This window comes from Lissotriton helveticus, chromosome 4_1 (genome assembly GCF_964261635.1).
Source record: "Lissotriton helveticus chromosome 4_1, aLisHel1.1, whole genome shotgun sequence".
Taxonomy (NCBI): domain Eukaryota; kingdom Metazoa; phylum Chordata; class Amphibia; order Caudata; family Salamandridae; genus Lissotriton; species Lissotriton helveticus.
The window spans coordinates 1396250896-1396274537 of NC_136063.1; the positions used below are offsets into that span (position 1 = coordinate 1396250896).

General features: G+C 43.8%; 1 long non-coding RNA gene across 1 annotated transcript in view; it reads right to left on the bottom strand.

The window, feature by feature from the left end:
• LOC144827527 (uncharacterized) overlaps positions 1-23642 on the bottom strand; it is a 60710-nt gene that overhangs the window by 10058 nt on the left and 27010 nt on the right. The window contains exon 2 of the long non-coding RNA XR_013610235.1: positions 4613-4761. This is a non-coding gene — a long non-coding RNA (uncharacterized LOC144827527). The remainder of the gene's footprint in view (positions 1-4612; positions 4762-23642) is intronic.

Here is a 23642-nt window from a genome sequence, read left to right on the forward strand (position 1 = left end):
ACTCTTTCACGCACTTGTGATTTTGGCGATCTTTCTGAGTCTCTTGTTAGAGATCAACTTGTTCGATGCACGAACAGCTCTAGGGTGCAAGAGAAATTATTATCCAAAAATCCCACATTGAAAGAAGCTTTAGACATTGTAGAAGGTATGGAAAACACCTCTACATGGGTTAAAGAGATAAGAAAGAATAAAGAAGATGATAGTCACACTGTCAGTGACGAAAAAAAGAAAACCTCTGATTCTATACATATGTTAGAAGAGGAAGCCGAATATCACGAAGATGTGGCTAAAGTTAGTATAAGTTCTAAGGGCAAACCTATCCAAAAGACGTTTGCCCAGAAAAACACTCTTGATAATCGTTCTTCTTTGACCAAAGAAGCTACCTTCTCTAAGGAACGTGATCCTCGCTCGCCAACAACGTTCTGTTAGTAACCAGAAGATGCGTTGCTTCAGATGTGGGAGTTTCTCTCACACTTCTAACTTTCCCCATTGTTTCGCTAGAGACAGCATCTGCAATAACTGTGGTATCAAAGGACACTATGCACGAGTATGTAGATCTGGAAAAAAGAGAGAAGTTAGTGAGCCAACTTCTGATATTGTACGTACACTAGTGGTTTCCAATGTTAATGATGCAATGGTCGACACAGAACATATTTTTATGCCATTCTGTGATGTGAAGATTGACAAATTTGTATTTAAACTCATGGCAGACTCTGGGTCGCCATTTACGTTAATTGGCAATAAGATTTGGGATGAAGTGGTTGGGTTGGAAAATGTTCAATTGTTACCCCCTGATATCTCTCCTCTTAGCTACAATAAGTCAAAAATAGAGATCTTAGGATATATTGTGGCCAACATTTCTTTCAGTGGTAAATGTATATCTGGGAAAGTTTATGTAGCTGTCAGAGGTGATAACCTACTGGGTTGGCGGCATCAACATGATTTAGGGATTATTCTTAATCCGGGAGCTGAGAATCCAAAAGATCAAGTCATGCTGATGGAAGATTTTCTTTCCAGCCATCTTCACCCCCAGATAAATCTTGTGTGTGAATCTAGTAAATATTTTGATGATTATTCTAACGTCTTTTCTGACAAATTGGGATGTCTGAAAGGATTTGAACAAAAAATTATCCTTAAAAAATCTGCCAGACCGTGTGTGCACAAAGTCAGGAAAGTACCTAACATGATGCAGGAGCCACTTAGACTTGAAATTGAAAAATTGTTAAATTTAGGAGTGATTGAGGAGATTGAGTCATCAGAGTGGTTGAGTCCAGTAGTTCTAGCACCCAAGGATGGGGGGAAATCGATTAGGATGTGTGTGGATCTTCGCGGTTTGAATGAATGGATCTGGGTAGATCGTCAGCCTTTGCCTAACATAGCAGAGAGCATCAGCATTCTAAAGGGAGCAAAGATATTTAGTGTTCTTGATCTCTATTCTGCTTACCATCAAGTTGTGCTACATAAAGATTGCAGACACCTGACATCGTTTGTTACACCTCTGGGTGCTTACCGTTTTTTAAGAATGCCGTTTGGTTTAGCTTCAGCAGCCGCATGTTTCCAAAGAGTGATGAAAATGGTTTTGGGCAGACTCTCCAATGTAATGTTCTTTCAGGACGATATTTTGATTTATGGTGTAGACATATGTGAGCATGACAAAGTGTTAAGATCTGTGTTAGATAAGTTAAACGAGAGTGGACTTACAATAAAAAAGGAAAAGTGTCGAATTGGCTTGGAATCTGTCACGTATTTGGGACACGTTATCTCGGGGAACGGAATTCAGCCCAAATTAGAACTAGCTGAGAGTATTGTTAAGGCACCTACTCCAGTGGATAAGGATCAGGTCAAATCATTTTTAGGGATGGCGGAATTTTATTCCAAATTTGTTAAGGGTTTTGCTAGTCTCGTTGAGCCCATTAGGTCTCTTTTGAAAAAAGGTGTACAATTTTCCTGGTCTAATGATTGCGAGAAAGCTTTTGTTTTGGTTAAGAAAGAGATTGGTGAAATGCCAACTTTGGGTCATTTTGACCCCAAACTCAAAACTATATTGACTACCGATGCCAGCCTTAAAGGGTTAGGTGCTGTGCTTTCCCAAGTTGTAAATGGTGAAGAAGTTGTTGTTGCGTTCGCTTCAAGAGCTTTAAAGGAAGCTGAGCATAATTATTCTTGCATTGAAAGAGAAGCTTTGGCAGTATATTGGTCTATATGTCACTTCAAATTTTACTTATGGGGGATACCATTTGTGGTTAAATCGGATCACCGTCCTCTAGTTCAGATTTTTTCATGTCATCAAAATAATCATATGACACCAAGGTTAAAAAGATGGAGTGAAGGTCTGCAAGAGTTCAACTTTTCTGTGCAGTATATTCCGGGGTTGAACAATAAACCTGCTGATTGCTTATCACGTCTTCCCATAGATAGAGATTGTATCACAGAGGTTACTATGAGTATAAATTGGGTTTTGGAGTCTAGCATCTCCGAGGAGGAATGGTCACACAAAGTTGATAGTGATGTTGTTTTTCTATTACTAAAGAATGTTATCAAGAGTGGTTGGCCGGATCATGATAGTCTTGAGAGTGTGTTGAAACCCTTTTGGTCCGTGAGGGATGATTTAACTTTTTTCCAAGGAAATTTAATGAGAGGTGATAGAGTTGTGCCTCCAAGTGAATTGAGAGAGAGGGTTGTCAACCTGGCTCATGAGGGGCATTTGGGAAGAAATTTGACGAAGGCTCGCATTAGGGAAAGATATTGGTGGCCTGGAATGGATCGCATGGTGGAAACCGTGGTTAAAGATTGTCATTTGTGTGCTGTCAATGACAAGTCACGTACCACCAATCACTCTCCATTGTCACCTGTGGAAGTTCCGGTTGCTGTTTGGACTAAGTTAGGCCTAGACATCGCCGGTCCTTTTGAGCTTATGCCCTCACATGAGAGATATGTTGTTTTATTGGTTGACTACACTTCGAAGTGGGTAGTGTCCAGATGCATGAGTGTGGTTAACTCAAGAACTGTGATTGAATTCTTAAAAGATGTTTTTGGGTCTGAGGGTGTTCCCAAGTTTCTACTCACTGATAATGGGGTACAATTTACTTCCAGTGAGATGAACAGTTTCTTGAAAAGTCTCGGAATTATTCATCAAAAGACAGCTCTTTACTCTCCTCAAGCAAATGGTCTCACAGAGAGGATGAATAGGGTTGTGAAAAGTTGTGCACAGAGGGCTTTAGAGTCCAAGACTTCATTCAGTAGTGTTTTAAGGGAGACATGGTGGGCACATCGCACGACTCCCAATGCTGTTATGAAAAGGTCTCCTTTTGAGGCTTTAAGAGGTAGATTAGCTTGTTCAAAGCTAAATCCTACTTGGCTTCCGGAGAAGATGGTTGAGGACAGTGTGGAAAAAGAAGTGAGAAGGAGGACTGTGTTGACAAATTATCAGCAGAAATACAAACAACGCTATGATACAAAAATGGTTGTCAAACACAGGAAATGGAATGTGGGTGACAGTGTTCTTGTGAAAAAAACGAAATTTGGTCACAAGGGTGTTTCGAACTTTATTGGTCCTTTCACCATTGTTTCCATTAAGAAAAATGTTGTCACCTTAAACAATGGTTGCACTTGGAACATGTCTAAACTAGCCAAATGCAATGATGTCAGAAATCATTACTGTGATGGTCCCAAACTTCCATGTATTCCCAATATTCCTCCTTCCACCAGTTACCAGAGAGATACTCCTAGGAGGTCTTTACAACTTCCCAAGAAGTTCAATGATTATGTGATGCATTAATGTTCACTGTTACTCTTTGATCCTTTTTCCTTTTATATTGTTTTGTGTCTTCATCAATATTCAAATTGTTCTTTTATTATGTATAGGGGATGTGTTATGTTGCTGTATCTTTAAGAGTGTCATGGACAATGACATCACTATCAGAATGATTATATTCCAATTGCTGAGAATACAGTTTGCTGTAACTCCTGCCTGTTGATGGTTGATCATTAAAGCTACTCTACAACCATTACTGAAATAGAGTGCTTTTATTAATGCGGCTAAGGCGACAGTCAGTGGCTGAGATCATTTCAAGCATTCCATCCATCACTTTGTTTTGATGACCTAGAAAGTGGAAGCATTTGGTGCAGGGGCCTAGCTATCCATAGTGTACCAGGCGTGGCGTCACCGGGGCCCAGAGTATGTGGGGCCCAATGCACACCAAATGTAGCTATTTTTTACGGCTAAACCAGGTGAGAGGGGAACCATTTTTCCTCCTTGCATGAGAACCTGTGGCATCATTGCTAAGTGAAGGATCTGGTGGAAAGCACTCCTGTTGTTGATACTTACCCATCAGATTCTGTATGCTTTCAGCAATGCATGATGTTGTCTTGCAAGATCCTCATGTACAAATGACAGCATTTGTGATCTCTGGATTTTTAATTTCTGGTATCGTTTAGTTTCACTGTATTAGTATTCCTCTGATTTAATTCCTTCAAACATTATAGAACTGTAAAGTTCATATTCATTATGTACCAACACTTTGAAAAAATAAGGTGATTCACATGCAAATTTATTAAAGTATAAAATTTGAATTTATTCTGTGCAAAACCAAACTAAATATGAAACACTTGCCTTTGACTGTAGGATTTCCACTCGTCTGTATTTAGACCGCAGCAGCTATACTTGTGCTGAATCCAAATGCCCACATTTCAGCTCCTCTGTCTGGATTTTGGGCTGCCCCAGGGGGCTTCAAACAAACTTTTCCCCGAACAACACCAGACCTTAGTAAAAAAAAGGGTGGCACGAAGCCCACTTTGTAATGACACCTCTTGACAGGCTATCAAAGATACTTTTTGCCAAGAGACGGGTCAGCATGGCTATAGTCAGTCAGCTTAAGTACAGTTTCACACCTGGCGCCTCCATGCTGAGCAGGTCTTGGGGCACCCTACCCAAACGTTCACCAAGTGAGAAAACAAAATTAAGCCTAGGATATTCTTGGAACTTTTGGCATAACCACAACTGGACAGAATTAATATCCAATATAGAACTCTTTGCATATGAACTGAATATTTCAGTGAATTTGTACATGGCACGATAAGCAAACAGCCAGATAGTTTTTTTTATATAGTTTTATTTTAAACTCTTAGCTTCAATTGTACTTATTTCATTAATTGTACAATAAACTTACCTTACCTTACCTGGTGACTCCATGTTGAGCAGCCATTGGGGCACTCCACCCAAACTTTCACCAAGCAGAAAAAAACAAAATGAAGCCTTTCATGCTATCAAGTAAATTGTGTGTAGAAATACCGAAGAAGAAGAGGAGAGAACAATTGCTCACTGCAAGATATACTCGCCTTATATTTATATGAAAAATAGCATGGCTAACAAACACACACAAGGTGAGGTGGTGTCCCGTCGTGTGCAGGTAGCATGACAACACAAAGAGATGAGCTCTCTCTGATTTGCAGGTCACACACTTGATTCCTGGCAAGGCCGGCTTAGCTTTTCATCCTTCTGAGATAGATACATCCAATACTAGTAACTGGGTAATATTAAAACCTATTTACAGTGCTTAGAAATGGCAGAGGCATGGTGTTAATTACTACCCAATCCAACAGTGTTCATTGTATCTACCTCAGAGTGATGAAATTTAGATTTAGCCCTGCAAGGATTAAAGTGCATACCTTCAAGCTGCACAACGATCTCTTAAAACATGCTAAAACCCACTGAGATATGCTATAGAGATTCAAGCACTATCTGCACTTGTGACCCCTGCAGGTTGAACGAGTTTCTGTTCAAAATAAGCTGCAACTCACTGCACTTTATTGGATTTTAACATGTGAGCCTAATGTTACATGCACTGCTTTAGAATAGGCACACTAACCTTCTAAGATAAGTTTGATTATTCAGTAACTTTAGTTTTTTTGCCTGTATTACACTTAAAGTTGCTGAACACAGGTCTCTGCAGCAGGTGTTTTAATCTTACTAGTAGATCCACGTGGCCAGCAGGAATAGCTGGGTATATATTTTAGTGGTCAGGATTTCTAGCTGATGGCAACCTGCTGGTGACAAGTTTGAATCTTGTTGCAGAAAACTCGGCCTTTCGTATGACTCGTGTAAATAAAATAAAAAAACAGACTGAACTGAATGATGATAACTTCTCTTAACCTTGATACTAAACTGCAAGAATTTGCTAATAGACAATGTAAAAACACATCTGTATGCCTGCTGTTGCAGAAAAAAAGATGCTGCAGTGGAGCATGTCACTTTCATCTACGTGAAGACAGATATTTTCAGTTACTCTCTTGCAGTGTAATTCTGAGAATCATGTGCACCTTGGGTAGCCGGGGAGGGTCAGATACCGTGGGCAGTTCGAATCATGCCACAAATGTGACTCGTTATCTCGCATTGCAGAAAATAAACTCCATAAAGGGGGGAGACTATTCTGCCTGCCCCTCTGAAGCAGTTTTCTTAGAATATTTACAGCTCTGAAGTCAGATTAATGTCCTCTGCCAGAAATGGCTACACTCAGAAACATTTCAACAAAAATATCAAAAACATAATTAACCGTGAAAGTAAGAAATGTAATATAGAGATGTTATCACTTACATTATTCCGCATTAAGATTTTTTTTTATTAAGCTGCATGTATTTCAACCTTCATTAACCTTTGTTAAGATGCTTTTCCTTAATTCTGAAACCTGCAGGTTGAGGTGCAGAAGAATGGCTGTACAGTAACCAAGCGATGGGTGGATGATGTTTGAATTAATCTCTGCCACTGGTAATTACTCGGGTCACATCCCGAGTGATTTTACCCACCATGCCACCTCAGATTAGACACAGCCATACATAAATCAGTGTTGGCCCTTCTCCAATAGGAACAGTCCAGCCTACACTGCCACTCCAGGTCCTCTCCGAAGCAAAACACAAGCAACACAAGACCAGTTTCACCCTAGTTAGGGGCTCTACAGCTGTGTGCAGCTTGGTGTCAGTGGCACAGTGAGGACGGTACCCATGCCTGGGCATACCCGTTGCACTTGGGGCATCGCTATAAAGTAAAAAAAGTGATAGGTGGAATGCTTGAATTAATCTCAGGCACTGATTATTACTCAGCTGCATCTCAGTCCATCATTTGGGATGTATGTCATTACCACGCATGCTTTTACAACTCATGCCTTTACTACGCAACTTTCACAACGCAAGTCGTTACAACGACTTGCGTTGAGGGGTGCTGGATAGTGAATAGTTTAATTTACTATTCCAACTCCAGTCTCCGTGGATAGTAGGGAAGGTTTTGGATAGTAAATTAAATATTCCCTATCCTAGAGCGCCCCCCCCAGCGCAAGTCGATGTAACGACTTGCGTTGTAAAAGTTGCGTGGTAAAGGTACTGCGTTGTAAAAGTTGCGTGGTAAAGGTACTGCGTTGTAAAAGTTGCGTTGTAAACGCTGTTCCCCATCATTTGTTGCCCACCATGCCATCTCAGATTAGACCCAGCCGTATGCAAATCAGTCTTCATCCTGCTTCAGTAGGAACAGTCATACCCAAATTACTCCCAAAACCTATCTGTGCTAGCTTAACAATATCGAAACATGTAAAAAGTGCTACACTGCTTTCTGAATACTTCTTCAAAAAATGCTGGAATAAGTGGTAAATGGCATTGTTCACATATCAATGTTAGTTTTTGCCCTAGCTAATTTCACTAGTTCCTTTTTTTACCTTTAACCCTAATTTCTCCATGGCTCTTTATGTAGAAGTTGAAATATGTAAACAAGTCTGTGTTATTGCTTGTCTCAACCTTTTCCTTCTCTAAAGCTCACTCGCTGACTCCCTCTATCAGACTAGTTTCCACCCTATCCAGACACCAGTGCTCAAGGACACTCTTGAATTCTGTCTGCCATAGTCACCCTGCCGTTCCTAATTTCAGATCCCTTGCTTGTGACCTCCACCTTTTTTCTGCCGTCTTCTCTGCTTGACCTTCCATTCGAGGAACCACTGCATCTGCCCATTACACTTGCTCTCTCACCGACACCTATCCCTGTCTCCCTCCTGTGTTTTGCTCTGTTCTCATACATCCCACTAGTCTACACCAATCTCATGCCTTGGATCACCCTCTTGTGCACCAGTTGTTCCAATCCTTCTTGTTCTCTTCTCACCAAGCTCCCTACTATCCAGCACCCTTCATTGTGACCATGTCTCACTCAGTTGAGCCATTTAGCTCAGTGGTGGGCTTAGTTTGACACTCCCTTCATCTGGCTGTCCCTTTTTCAAATCTCCATGTCTTTGTCGCTTCATTGCTTCCTTCCCTCCGGAAATATCATTTTGAATGCAGCCATCTGTCTACACCCCTTCAACCATTCTCTAGTGCAGATGTGCCTTCCTCACCTTCTTCCAAGCTGTCATTCTCCAAAGGTGCTCCATCGAGCTCTTCTCAGTCATAATCCCAAACAAACGTGTATCCCCGCAACTGTCCTGTCGTTGTTCGGTTACTTATGGACCCTTGGCTCTCTGTCTCAGGTCTGGGACCTGTCGTAAATATTCACTGCCATACTCCCTGAGACCTAATTCACCTTCTACACCTGACCAGCACTTTCCTTCCCCAATCACAATTTAATTGTACCTCAGCTCAGCGACTAATTTGTTTGAGGCAAGGCGCTTTGCCCAACTTTGTCCTCTATTACTCTGGGCAGACACCATACCATGCCTTCCACCTCTTCCTGTCACTATGTATGTGGGCACCCTGGTAGACCTGCTTCGCGTTGCTTGGATCCTGGACCGGAACCGACGAACTCAAAGAGATGCCTACCCCAACAATTGTCCTCAACAATCAATAGGACACCACTCACCTGAGAACTTTGCTCCAACTCTAGTTGTCCGGCCATCAATACTTCTCCTTCCCATATTGTCTCTATGTGTCACTGGTTATTCCTGACTCCTCATTCCCAACTTCATGTGTCACTTGTAATCCCTTTCCTCCGGCATGTTCAATTTCCCATTCTCTATTGCTACTTGGAGCCAGCACTCATGGCCCTTCTGTGTTCCTGTGGGCTTGTTATCTCCTCATCTCTTGGTAGTTCCAAAATCTGTGGCCCGGTATCCTATGGGCTTGGTCTGCCATGTTACATACATCTCTGAGAATTTTCTTTTGCCCATCAGGCCATAAAGGCTGAAACTTGGGAAGTTCAATACCCCTCTGCTTGGATGTCCGACTTGCTTGCCTCTGCCACTCTCAAATCAAAACACTTCTGCACTAAAGGAAATTCTGCCAAGCAGAGCTGGATGCTGTAGGAGGGACCCCCACTCTGCTGGTTGCTGTGTTGTGCTGGTCTGCTGCTTGCTGCTTCTGTCTTGGTCAGTGAAAGGACTGGACTTTGCTTTCTGTATCCTGCTTCCACGGTTCTCCAGGGGCTTGTGTGTGCTTGACTCCTGTTAAGAAGTCCCAGGGCCATCAAAGACTTCATCTGCAGCCCCTGAACTCCTCTGCTGGGAGTTCTGACCTACCAAGTGGTGCAAATTCCAGTTCCTGGGCCCTTGGAGGTAGCTTGGCTTCTAAGAACCAAGAAAATGCACACATCGACTCTCAGTGCCCTTTTTCCAGAAGCAGCACCACTGTTCGGTTAAAAAATCCATGCATCCCCGGTGTGCAGCTGAAGAATCAATGCATCACTTAGTTTGTAGCTGTGAAATCGACGCAGTGCCTGGTCTGCCACATTGACATAGTGCTCTGGATTTTCAACGGATCGTCCCTGGAAGCCAAGCTCTTCATCGACTTTGGCCGCACTGAGGAACCAAGGCCACGTGTCCGGATATTGATGCATCACTTCCCCTCGCAGTAAGGAATTGATGCATCAACTCCCCTGCACTGTAGTAAGGAACCAATGCATCACCTCCCCTGGCAGTAAGGAACTGATGCATCACCTCCCTGGGAATAAGGAACCAATACATCGCTTTTCTTTTTTGGTGCCTCACCTACCCTGCACCTGTTTTCGCCTTTGATTTTGACGCACCTCAGGTACTTTGTGCTAAAAGTGACACATCCATAGATTTCTACGAACCAAACTGTTTTTAACCTATAAAAGTGATACCTTTTCTTGTGGATGTTGGATTTTTGTCGTTTTGGTATTTTTTGATTCAGATAAACATTGTTTATTTTTCTAAACTGGTGTGGTGTCCAGTCTGTAGTGATTTCACTGTGTTACTGTGGGTGTTTGTACACATGCTTTATACATTGCCTCTGAGATAAGCCTGACTGCTCGTGCCATCTACCAAGGAGGTGAGCAGGGGTTATCCTAGCTGTGTGGTTCCCTTATCATGACTAGAATAAGGGTCCCAATTAGAGACATCCATTTCTAACACCCTTCAAAGTACCTCAAGTGCCTATCAGTTAAGAATCTTTGCTGGGAAATCCCACAAGGATCTTATTTGTAGCTGAAAAATAAACTATCTATGAAAGCCTTTCAGTTTTCAATCCCTTCCAAGAAAGCCTGCCTTTTCTGATCTTTGAGGAAAAATATGCTACACAGTGGTTAGGATGATAAAGGAAGGAGGAGGCTGGCAAAAATAATCTACAGAGAATTGGTATTAGGCACACCTTTGCTTTACTAAATGAGTCAAAGCACGGATGGTGTCACCACCCCATATGGGGAAAACACCCACTATGCCACATTGATCTGCAGCCTTAGACCTGGTCAAGCAAGTGACAGAAGATAATAGTCTCTGTTTGGTGAAACCCTCGCTGCAGCGGACAGAGATACACTTTCAATCTGACTGTACTTATAGTAACTCGAGTTACACCTCTACCTGCCTAAAATGATTACCCTTGTGGGTCATAGTGCGCTTTACAAATACACATAACTTAGCATACTGCTGCACCTAAATCTAAACGAATGGTTACCGTTTGAAGTCCAATGTTGCTGAGAAAGGCAGGCCAATCTGCAGAACACTGGATGGTCTTCATCTTTAGGATGCTATATTGGGTGTGTAATGTTTACAATAGCTTGAATTATCTATTGCTAAAGATTTGGATCTTGCTAGAGCACAACTGCATCACAAGGCACATTTATTTATTTATGTATATATGTATTTATTTATTTATTAGACACACCCAATAAACTTAATTGCACCTAGGCATAGTTCATCACATTGTACTATTTTGTGGCACCACCCATAGGAAGATATGCAGTTGAGGAAACATAACTAATCAGTCCCTTAAAAGGAAAGTTTCTACAGCTTTTCTATAACTCGCTAAGGTAGTTTAATCATTGCTACCAGTGGGAGGTGAGTTTCAATTCCATGCACCGATTAGTGCAAATCTGCAGTCCACTTTCAAATGAAGCATAGTTCTGTAAAATTTACAAGAGGGTCATTGCTTGATCCAATAGTTCAGACAGACAGTCAGTCATTGATTCTTTCCCACAGTACAGTAGAGCAATGAGTATAGGGGTTATATACCACACATGATAAATAAGGGTACGTTATTTATTGAGTGGGATAACTGCAACCTATTACAAGTTGATGGGGAATAACATGCCAATATTGGTGTTTTATGCATCAAAATTGGCATGATACAGTAAATATGGTATAGTTTCCCCTGTTAAATTTCTGCGGGTTTAACAAAGGTTGAGTTATTTAATGCATCCGATAATTATCTTACGCGTTAAATACATAATAACTCATAATAGCAACTCGCGTGTAAACAGGGGTTTTCGCATCGTTTGGAATTAACCGCCCAACTCGTAATCAGGCACTTCAAGTAAAAGGCATATGCCTGCAGTACTGCTATCAAACATCCTTTAAATAAGAGTCAACCTTGCCACTATGTTTTGACCAAATTATAACATTTGTAATTTGACCCTTCCGGAGCCATCTTTTTACGTCACTGATAATATATAGCTTTGAATTTATGATGGATCTATCTATGTTTTTATGACGTATTTTGTCAAGGTACAGCGATGCTTGATTTAGGTTCTGTATGCAAAAGAAGACAAGGCATAGAAATTTAAAAGGAAAACATAATTAACTTCTTTACATTTCATGTTTGGGAGATCCTAAAGAGAAACATGAGTCTCAAGTTGGCAATGAAGAGTCTTTGGTTGCCTCTCAATTCAGTACAGCTGGAAGACAGTGTGTGCTTTAGATATTCAGAGTAACAGCTGCATGAAGCAGGACAGTTATAGAACCAGATTTAAAACATTTGCACACTTTAGAGATGTTTATTTTGGGAAGATTTGTTACAAAAGTATATTCAAAGCATGGCATGTTCTTTTAGTGCTCCATTTTCATTTGGAAGTCTGTACATAAAGTTCTTTACAAAGAGCAAGTTGGAAGTAAGACAAGGTAGAGTGAAGGCAGAAAGAGCTCAGCAGATAGAAACTGGTTGGATAAGTCAATTGTTCTTAGTGCAGTGGGAGCAGGCTGCTCTTTGAATGAATGTATATGAGTGGCCACAATGGAAAAGGACTGGCATTTCTTTTCTGTTTTGCATTTTTGGGATTTGATGCAGGAAGAATCAGTTACTTCCGTATAGCATGTTGTGCAGCATTTATTGTGTTTCTTGGACATGTGTGTGGTGGCGTTCTGGTCTAGAAATTTGTGTATGATGGACAGAGGTTTGCAGTACAGGCGAAATTTGAGTAGACCAATGCCCCTCCATTTTTTTATAAACCAAATAGATGTTGGCCTCCTGATCTTCCTCTCTGATCTTTAGATCTTCCTTGGCTTTGGAACCCTTGTAGAAAGTCTGTGGGTTCACAGAGTGAGAAATATTTCCAGAGGTCTCATTGACCCCTTCTGGGATAAATCGCAGGGGGATATGGCAGTATTGAAACTTCTCCCACCAGAAAGTCTTGTTTATTGAGGCCCCCATTTTGGGTTCTGGGAAATCAAGAAATGCAACAGAATGGTGTTTATAAATCGTTATTAATGTTGGTTTAAATATTAACCCAACCAGAGTAATGAAAATTACTGGTAGTTATGGTAACAATAATTAAAGCATTAGTGAGTATTAGGAATGTGAAAATAATAATGAGGGACTATTACAAAGTCTATTTATAGTCTCCGTCGATCTATTAGAAATGTACCCAAGTCCTTTATCCGGCTAAACAGAGATAGCACAACTATGTGTTTGCAGTGTTCTGAGTTCACGGGTAAGCCTGGGTGGAGTTCTGCAAAGTGACAAAAAACTCCACCAAGCTACTCAGAGTTTGGTGAACGGCGGAGTGGGTTAATTTTTAGTTCCGGTGTTTGTCCTGCACTGTAAAATCAGTGTGAATGGCATCTTGCACCGTGCAAGAAGGCGTTGTTTCTGTCTGCTGCTCAAGTAGAAATTCTACTCGAATGGCAGCTTCCTCAATGCGAATGGAAGGTTTCTAATGTGGGCAGTAGCGACCGCCTGCATTGAGAAATCTTGCTGAGAAGTGGTCTATCATTGGATTTTCCTCTCTCACGCTTGCCAGCTTACCGTTGGTGAGCGCGAGCCAGGAAAAAACTCCATGAGCTCCGCAGTTTGCGAAAAACTCTGCGAAGTTCACCGCCCAGCTTATTCACTGGAATGGTGCACAGCATCATAGTGTCTTTCGGAATCCAATGTTCTCCCCCTGCGATGCTAAATCCTTGGCCTTTATAGACTGTTGCAAAGGTAAACACACCCTAGCAACCCTACTATCTACACTATTCCGACCATCTCCTCTGTCAGAACCAAGCATCCACCTAAACCCTCCCGAGCACCCCCGAATAAGTACAACATCCCGATCACCCTTCAGAGCCCTAGTGCCCCCGTCACCAAAACAGTCTTGACAGAGCGGCGCTGTCTGCTCCACAACTGCAGATCTGCAGTAAAACACAAACTTGAAATCTCCGATACCATCACCCATCACAACATTGACATGCTCTTCCTCACAGAGACCTGGTTCAAAGATACCTCTCACTCTATATTTGATCTCCTATTACCCACAGGCTATTCTATATTCAGGAATGATAGAACTGACAGCACGAGGGGAGGTGTTGCAGTCATCTTTAGAAACTCCCTTCAACTTAAGGCTTCTCCTATCAGCTCCTCCCACACCTTTGAATGCCTTTCTCTTGAGCTACAATTGCACCACCGTTCACCCCTTAGATTCCATGTCATTTACCGCCCGCCTCGTAGTGGCCCTTTGTTCTTGGAGGAACTCATTGACTTCATCAGTGACCAATACTCGCAAAGTGACAATCAAACTTTCGTGGGTGACTTCAATCTCCACTGGGGCCTACCCCAAGACTCTTCTGCAAACTCCCTGGCCACCTTCCTCTCTGCAAACGATCTTATCCAACACTGCACAGAATCAACACACTCTAAGGGCTCAATCCTGGACCTTGTTATTTCTAAAGCAGGCCTGCTTTCTATCACTTCCCCTATTCATGTAGATTGGTCTGACCACCTCCTCATCCCATTCTCTCTTCAACTATCACACTCTATAACTCGTGGCAAACCCAAGAGGGCTATCTCCTGGTTACGTGATGCAAACAATATTGATGTCGGTCCCCTCTGTGAATCAGCTTTGCTATCACTTCCAAGGCTAGACCCGAACCTAGATGTTGACGAACTCACCTCCAAATGCCTCACAGTTCTTGCAGCCGAAATCAATAACGTCGCTCCACTCAAAAGCAAAAGGATAAGACCCACTCCCTCAGCACCCTGGTTCAACAAATCCCTCTATGAAGAAAGGAAGCAGCTACGATTCCTGTAGAAACAATGGAGGCATGTGCCCTCCACCGATAACTTGGCCACGCTTCGCTCAGCAAGATCCAAGTACCACAAGGACATCTTCCTTGGGAAAGCGGCGCACTTCAAAACCCTCCTTGACTCAGCCAAAAATAGACCTAAAAAACTATTCGATCTCATTAAGATTCCTAACTACTCTCCCTCAACCTCCAAGTTGGAGGATTCTGCAAAGAGAGCAGCGGATTTCGCTATTTTCTTCGATGAAAAAGTGAAATCACTTGTGGATCAGGTCGCTCACCCTACCCCTTCAGAGGAGTGCAAATCCTTAGCTATTTGGCAGAACTTTGACCCCATATCTGATGATGCCCTTTTCAAGTGCATCCGCGAAACAAAGCCCTCCAACTATTATCTGGACCCCATCCCCAGTGCCATTGCCATTGACTTCTATACCCTTTTCCTTTCCTATTGGACCACTCTGGTCAACCTCTCCCTCCATCAAGGCTCCCTTCCTGTCTCCTTCTAAACTGGGCAGGTCACCCCTCTGCTTAAAAAACCAACTGCTGATGCGACTGACCTTAACAACTTCCGCCCCATCACTAACATACCCTTTCTTGCGAAGATCACAGAAAGATGTGTAGCGAAACAACTCTCTCATCATATCAAGGACAATGATCTTCTTGACGATTTCCAGTCTGGCTTCATTCAAAACTGCAGCACTGAAACAGCCCTGCTGCAAGTAGTTGATGACGCACTGAGGATACTCTACTCTGGGCTCTGGGGGGTCCTGTCTTCTAATTCTCCTTGACCTTTCTGCATTCTTTGACACTGTCAATCATAACACCCTCCTCAACATTCTTCAACAGAGAATGGGCATGGAGGGCACTGTGCTTAAATGGTTTGCTTCCTTCCTTTCAAATAGATCCCAAATGATCAAAATAGCGAACAGTCTTTCATCCCCTGTGGCGGTAGGTCAAGGTGTTCCTTAAGGCTCTATACTTGCACCCACATTGTTCAATATCTATTTAGAACCACTGGGAAATCTCCTAAGTAAATCCGGGATCCACTATCATCTCTATGCAGACGACACTCAAATCTACATTAAGGTTGCCTCCACTCACGATCTCTCTATCCTAAGCTCTACTCTCGACTCCATTCAAAACTGGATGTCAACTCATCAACTGATTCTGAATCCCTCCAAAACTGAATTCCTCCTCTTCTCCTCCTCACTCTCTCCTCCCCCGGTGCAATCGTGGATGGATCAGATGAATCTACTTAACAATAAACCCATCATTGTCAACAGCGCAAAATCCCTTGGTGTCATACTCGCCAAAAAACTCAATCTAATCTCCCACATCAATTCCATTGCAAAGTCTGCTCGATACCAACTGCGCCTTCTTTGGGGAATCCGTCGCTTCTTCCCGGAGCAGGACCTTATAACCCTGGTGCAATCGCTGGTCCTCTCCAGACTAGACTACTGCAATTCTCTTCTTACTGGCCTCCCCAAATCCCACTTGTCCCCCCTTAAATCTATTCTCCATTCAGCAGCTCGTTTCATTTATGGGGCTAAAAGAAGCGACCACATCACACCGATGTTATCCACCCTCCGCTGGCCTCCTAACGAGGCTAGAGCTATCTACAAGACTGCTTGTATCACCCACAAAGCCTTGCACTCCTCCTCTCCTCGCTACCTGGCGTATAAACTGAAACTCTCTGGAGGCTCTAGACCATCACGTAATGCGGATAATCTACTGCTTGAACCTCCCACTTTCAAGAAGGAAAGAACGATGGCCCAATCCTTTTCAGGCAACACAGTGAGAATCTGGAACTCCTTTCCGCCTCTGCTACGGACCACCGCCTCCTCCCAGGCCTTCAAAAGGGACCTCAAAGTTCTCCTCCTCCAAAGACACCTCCAAAAGTAATTCACGTCCTCTCTATTATATGAAGGAAGACCTCCCATTACTGAAAATTCTACTCTCCATGACTATGGAAATGCCGTCCCAGTGTGTTCTTGTGGTTGGAGTGTTTGCCATTTATTGCAGCATTATCCTTGTACTTGTGTTTGGTACTCTTTTGTAACATGCACACACCTCTTTTCCCCTGTAACACACGGTTTGCTACCTCTCACATTTTGTTTGCCTTTGATACTTGCACAAATGCCACCATTGCCTACGTAACGTTTGTTCTTGTGCCTGAGTGTCTAGCATATATTGCAGTATTATACCTCTAATTGTACTTTGTTTTCTCTTGTAACCTGCACACTTGTCACTTTGTCCTCCTGTGCACTTTTTGCTAACTCATGTATTTTGTTTGCTCACAATTGTCACTTTACCTTATGTAACTTAACGTCTGCTTTTGTAATCTGTTCACGTGTAACGTTCTCCTCTTGTATCAGTTCTGTTCCTATTGTGAAGCGCTCTGACGCCTTCGGGTAAAGTCCACGCTATATAAAAATGCATAAATAAAGAAATAAACACACATGATCAAGCTTTCATTCTTGTCTTTTTTGGTTTTTGTTTTGTTTTGCTTTTTGCAGTTTTATATAGCATGAACTCGACCTGAAGATATCAGAGCGCTTTACATGAGCAACAGCTGCAGTACAGACGGACACATTCATTTTTTTAGGCACGGTGAGATTAATTGATTTGCCCAGAATCACAGGATGTTTGAGCCTCTTGCCGGACTCTCTAGCCGTTTAGCCACATTCTCTCATTGACCCCTTGAGTCACGGACTAGAGCGTGAGAAGTATATGCAAAAGAGGCAATGATAAAATAATGTGTGAATTGCACATTATAAGCACATCTTCACTAGTAAGTGCTAAAAATGATCATTAATAATAAATATTCACATATTTAACTTCGAGGCAAGCATGCTGTGAAGATCAGAGTTTGATAAAACACTCATAACCTAATTAATCAGTTATAAAAAAAACGTAGGGCCTCATTTATGAGAAGTGAAGCATCACTGCGTGAAAGCAGCGATGCGTCACTTCTCAGTGCGCTCTCCTTGCGACATGATTGGTGCGTCATATTTACTGTATGACGCATCATGTCGCAAGGAGTTACAGATACGTCAGTATTTCTGACGTATCTTTATGGCGCAAAAGTGACGCATTGCTGGAGTGTGCCACAAAAGTGACGCAACTCCAGCAATGTGTCCTTTCACTTGGGGCAAGCCCCATGTGAAAGGGCCTGCGGCAGTCTTACGCCTGCTGTGAGGCAGGCGTAAGATATTGATGCATTTGCGTCCTAGAATTGGCGCAGTGAAATCTTATAGATTTCACTGCGTCACTTCTATGACCCTTTCTTGCGTCAGAACGCCCCCCTGCACACATAATACCTGGCGCAGGTATAATGTGGCGCAGAGGTTAACAAAGTGACGCATCTACCTAGATGCGTCACTTTGTAAATATGGTGCAACAAGGCAAATTTTTTATGCCCCTGGTGCGTCACAAAATGTGACGGACAGGCGGCGTTAAAGTGACGCACAGTCTCATAAATAAGGCCTGTAATTTTTTACCCTACCTCGGAGCGAATATCAAAGTTGTAAAAACAGAGATTAGTGACATCATTAGGGGGAGTATTTTAGCTGGTTGAGAATGACTATGGATAGTCCAAATCATGAGTCCGGATGTAGGTCAAGTCATGTTAGGATCTCCGCTATCAGAGGCTGTGTGATTTATTTTGTCATTATCCTGGTCAGGAGGAGGTGTTGGCATGGATACCAGTTGAAAATTTGTGGGGCGATTATTAATAAGGAGTAAAGTGCCCAGACGTTTTTGCATTAATTTTGCATGCAGTAAACTATTAATTTGTGCTTTTTTGCACATGACCTGTCTATTAGATAAAGGTTGGTGTAAGTTGCGGGCAAAAACTGGAGCGGGCACAATTTGTGCACATTTCCTAAATGGTGCTAGTGCTAATATGTCACAAATATCCTTTATGTCCATTTCAGCTAGGCGACCTGGATTCAAATGACCTTGTTGGTGATGCGCTTATCTAGCAGAAATATCTTGTAGCATCACGCCAAATAATCTTCCATGATTGCTTTCACGGTTGGCTGGTTTTGTTTATGTTCTTACTTCTTGGAGTGTGTTTCTGTTGATGACTAGATGTAACAGGTTTTCAAGAAATACCTTTCAGAACTGGATAAACAATCACTTTGTCATGACTAGGAGTCAGGTTTTGAGTTTGTGGGTTACATCAGGAGTTTTGAAAGACCTAGGCTTGTGTGAAATGGGAGATAGATTTGGGAGAGGATGTGGTCTCACGGCTAGAATGCCGACTTTGGAGCTTGGAAACCAAGGTTCGAGCCTCGGGGTCGACACCAGATCCTGTGATTCTGGGCAAATCACTTAATCTCCCCGTGCCTACCAAAAAAAAAATGAATGTGTCCTTGTGTAACGTAACTGGTGCTCATGTAAAGCGCTCCAATACCTTCGGGTCGAGTTCGCGATATATAAATCCGCAAATAAAAAAATAGATGCATGTCACCCCTATACTTATGAGGTCGTTAAACGTTCCCTGTTTAAACTGGTCAGGGGTGGTACAACAGATCATTGGGGTGGATTGCAAGCAAAGAAGGTGCCACTGTGAAGCAGCAGCTTGTCTTTAATGGGTAAGGGCCCGCTCCCGCCACCTTTTGGCCATCCTAAAGAGTTTCTGTCAGGCTGAGTACAGGTTAGCCAGACAATCTTTAGTTTCAGGTCAGGCAGCCAGAAGCTAGTGTGTAGGTGCCTGGCTGCTTGAGCTGAACTTAGCGGTGCTGAGGATGTCACAGCTCTTGAGGGCATGGCCTCTGTAGTGTCCAGCCCCAAAGAATGCAGGCAGACACAGTATGTTGTAAACACGGACCTCTTTATTATACGTCCTCACTCTTCAATTACTAACGGCTATCTCCCTGTTTGGTCCCCCAGCTCCTCCCTTTCCGCCCGCCCTCGTCCCTCACTCGGGCAGGTCCTAGTGCCTGACCAGTTTGGTCACTGGTCACTTGCATCGACACCATTACATCTCCCCCTCTGTGAATAAACGAAAACACGATAATGTATGCCACAGCAAAACAGTAAACTATTGTTTTTAAAATTCTTCGATAAAGTGAGACGGTTTCGTGATCACACGTCTGGGGCGTGACTGGAGGTTGGGACTGTCGCGCTCATTCTCATAGGCAATCTCCATCAGTAACTGGCTGTGAGTTGGCAGTGTCTCTGGGTCTCCCGGCTCCAGTTTTGGTTCGGTCAGTAGCTCCTTGACATTTGGGCTGCACCTTTTGAAGTATGTCACATTCCTAGTAAGTCTTTTTCCATCAGTCTCTGCAGTGATCATGGTTCCCCTTTGGTGGATCACTTTGAGTGGAACCTCATGGTATCAGCAATCGGTCTTCCTGTGCTGCTCTTGTAGTGCCAGCACCCAGTCTCCCTCTTGGATTTGAGGGGGAGTAGCATGGCGTCACTCATCGGCATAGTTCTTCATCTTTTCCTTCTTTATCTTGTCTCTGACCGCCATTTCCTCATGATCAGAGTCGAGATCCAGTTTGTGTGCTGTCATACTCATCAGGGGTATTCTGGTGTGCACTGGTCGTCCTAGCATGAGAGTGGCAGGACATTTGCCTTTGGTGGAATGAGGCGTATTGCGATACGCTCGCAATACTTCGTCGAGTGCTGTCTGAAGGCTCTTCCCGGTAAGTTCTGCTTGCTGGATGGTCTTCTTGATCGTGGCCATGAAGCGTTCGATCATTCCGTTGGCCTGTGGCCATAGTGGTGTGATCTTGTGGTGTGTGAAGTTGAGGTGCCTAGCAAAATCAGCAAAGTCATGGCTGTTGAATGGAGGCCCATTGTCTGACTTCACCACTAGGGGGATGCCCCATGCGGCAAAGACCTCCTCTAGGATCGGTATGACGCTTGAGGCTTTCGTGGATGTGCACAGTTGTACGATGGGGAATCGGGAGTATTCGTCCATGATGGCTAGGACATATTGGCCTGATTTGATTGGCCCAAAGAAGTCAATGGCAATGTGTTGCCAGACGCCCTCCGGTAGTGGAGACATTTGTAGTTGTGCAGGGGGATCCGGACGACTTACCAGTTGACATTGCGGACAGTCTTTCAGGGTCGTTTCCACCATCAGGTCTAGTGTTGGGAACCAGACTCTTTCACGGAGTGCTCTTTTTGTGGCTACTATGCCCCTGTGTCCCTCATGTGCCAGGTTGATGACCTCTTGTCTGAGTTGTTGTGGGATCACTATTCTGGTGTCCCGTAAGATGAGACCATTTTCGGCTATTGACAGTTCTTCATGTACGTGCTTGAATGCTGCCATCTCGTGGTTGTTTTGTTCATTGCTTTTTGTGTGTCTCCAGCTGTTCGTTTGGATCAGACGTTTCACCTCTTGTAGGGTGACATCCGTTTGCGTCGCTTCACAAATGGCCTCCAATGGAATGGCCGGAGGCCTCGCTTGGTCTATTACGGAACAAATGTATTCATCCGCGATTGATTGTTCTGATTTGTTGGATCTAGCGGGGTGTCGGGACATGTAGTCAGCGGGGTTTGCATCTTTTCCTGGTTTGTGAATTATGGTGTAGGTGTACTCTTGGAGCTCTATTCTCGGTGGCATTTTTGCTCGCGGGTTTCCAAATATTGTGATCAGCGCCTGGTGGTCAGTTATCAGTGTGAAATGTTTTCCAAAAATGAAAAGTTGGAAATGTTCACACGCCCAGACAACAGCTAGGCTTTCTTTTTCCGGCTGTGAATATGCTCTCTCTGTGTCCGTTAGACTTCTGCTGGCATATGCTACTATGTGCCGTTGGTCTCCTTCTCTGTCATACTGCGCGAGGATGGCACCCAATCCCACGGGACTGGCATCCACGGTTATCTCCGTCTTTCTTTTCGGATTGAAGTATGCTAGGTTCTTTGCTGATTCCACAGTTCTCTTGATTTCTCGAAATGCCCCTTCACACTGCGTGGACCACTGAAAGGGCTGTCCTTGTTTAGTGAGCATCCTTAGCGGGTAGCTTAGCGTGGCGTAGTCAGGTATATATCTTGAGCAGTAGCTGGCCATGCCTAGGAATGATCGTACATCGCCTACGTCCTCCGGGCTTGGTGTGTCGTTTAGTGCTGCCACCTTTTCTGGGTCTGGTTTCAATCCGCTTCCAGAGAACAGGTGTCCGAAAAATTTTGGTGTGGGTTTGTGAAGTTCACACTTGTCTTGGTTGAGTGTGAGGTTCGCTTCCATCAGCGCCTGACAGACTTGATCCAGTGCTTTGTTGTGTTCTTCAGTCGTTGCTCCATAGACGAGGATGTCATCGCTGTAGTTTAGGACCTGTAGAATGTGGTGTATTGTTCTCCTGATGGCCTCTTGGAATATCTCTGCTGCTGATGACACCCCGAAGCTTAGTCTTTTATATCTGAATAATCCAAGGTGTGTCGAGAATGTTGTGATGTATCTTGACCTTTCGTGCAGTTCTAGCTGATGGTACCCTTTGTTGAGATCCAGTTTGGAAAAGATCTTTGCTCCATTGAGAGAAGTGATCATGTCACTGATGTGAGGGCCTGGGTGTCTTTCTCTCTCTATTGTCGTGTTGGGAGCCCTCATGTCTACACACAGACGGACTCGGCCACTTTCTCCTTTCTTTGGGACCACCACGACAGGGGAGACCCATGGAGTTGGTCCATCTGTTCTCTCGATGATGTCGGCTTCCAACAGGTCTTGGAGTTCCTTCTCCACGGCTTCTTGCAGGTGGAACGGAATTTTTCGGTGGTGTTGCGCCACCGGTGTGACTTGTTCATCTATATGTAACTTTATTTGGCAGTTCTTCATTTTTCCCAGGCCTTGAAAAAGCTTGGGGAACTTCTGGATGAGTGTTGGTTTGTCAGTGACTCTGAATAAGATGTCCACTAGTTTCAGTCTCTCAGCAGTTGCTAAGCTCAGGAGGCGGTCGGCTTCAGGCCCCTCGATGACATGGATATAGGCTGGTATTGTCCGACATTCATATGACAGTTCGGTCTCAAACTTCCCAAGACATGTTAGTGGCTCCTTGGCCATCCACGTATACACTCGTACGTGGGCATCAACTAGCTTGGGTGGTGATTTCATGCGTTGGTACTCCGTTACTGGTAAGTAGTTTAACGTTGCTCCACTATCTAGCACGAACTGTGTGGGGTGGGAGCCAACTTTTATGTCTAGACGCTGGTACTCTTTCAGCTGATCAAGGTCAGCTACACGGTAAAGATATTCTTTTCGAGGTCGGTGGGTGGGTGATGGGGATCGAGATTCTCGTGATGACGATCGCCGAGATTGACATGTCCTGGAGGAGCGGCAGCTGGATTGTGACGACCCAGTAGATGAGTCTCGTCTATCCTGGACTGCTCTGACGTGATGACGACTGTTTGAGGGTTGGTGTCGTCGGTGTCTTCCCCCGTGGTCACTCTTTGGTACTGCCCCGCACATGCTTTCAAAATGGTTGTCTCTACCACATTTCCGGCATTGTTGTCCTAGCGCTGGGCATGCATCTGCATGCAGGAAAAGGTATCCGCATCTGTAGCACTTGGGTTGTCTGTCTGATCGTCCCTTCGTGTGACTCTGGTCCTTGTGTCCTTTGTTTGACTGGTGGTGATGTCTCTTGGATCTGGAGGAAGTAGACTGTGGTGGAGACCGTCTCTGCTCTTGCCGAGACTGCGTCCTGTAGACTTGTTCTCGTCTCTCACTTTTCCCAGTTTCCATTCTCTTCGCGTGTTCGTCAGCTTGTTCATCTACTCTCGTCATCTCTACGATATCTTCCAGCGCGTAGCTTCTCTTGAGTAGCTTGCATCTCAGTGGCTCGGAGAGACAACCTTCTATGACTCTTAGTCGCAGGGCGTCCTCAGTTGAGAATTTGACGAAATCGCAGTGCTTCGCCAGTCATCTCAGACGTGTTACGAACGCCCCCATTTGTTCACCTTTCTCTTGGGTGGCCAGGTTGAAGGTATACCGCTCGAAGT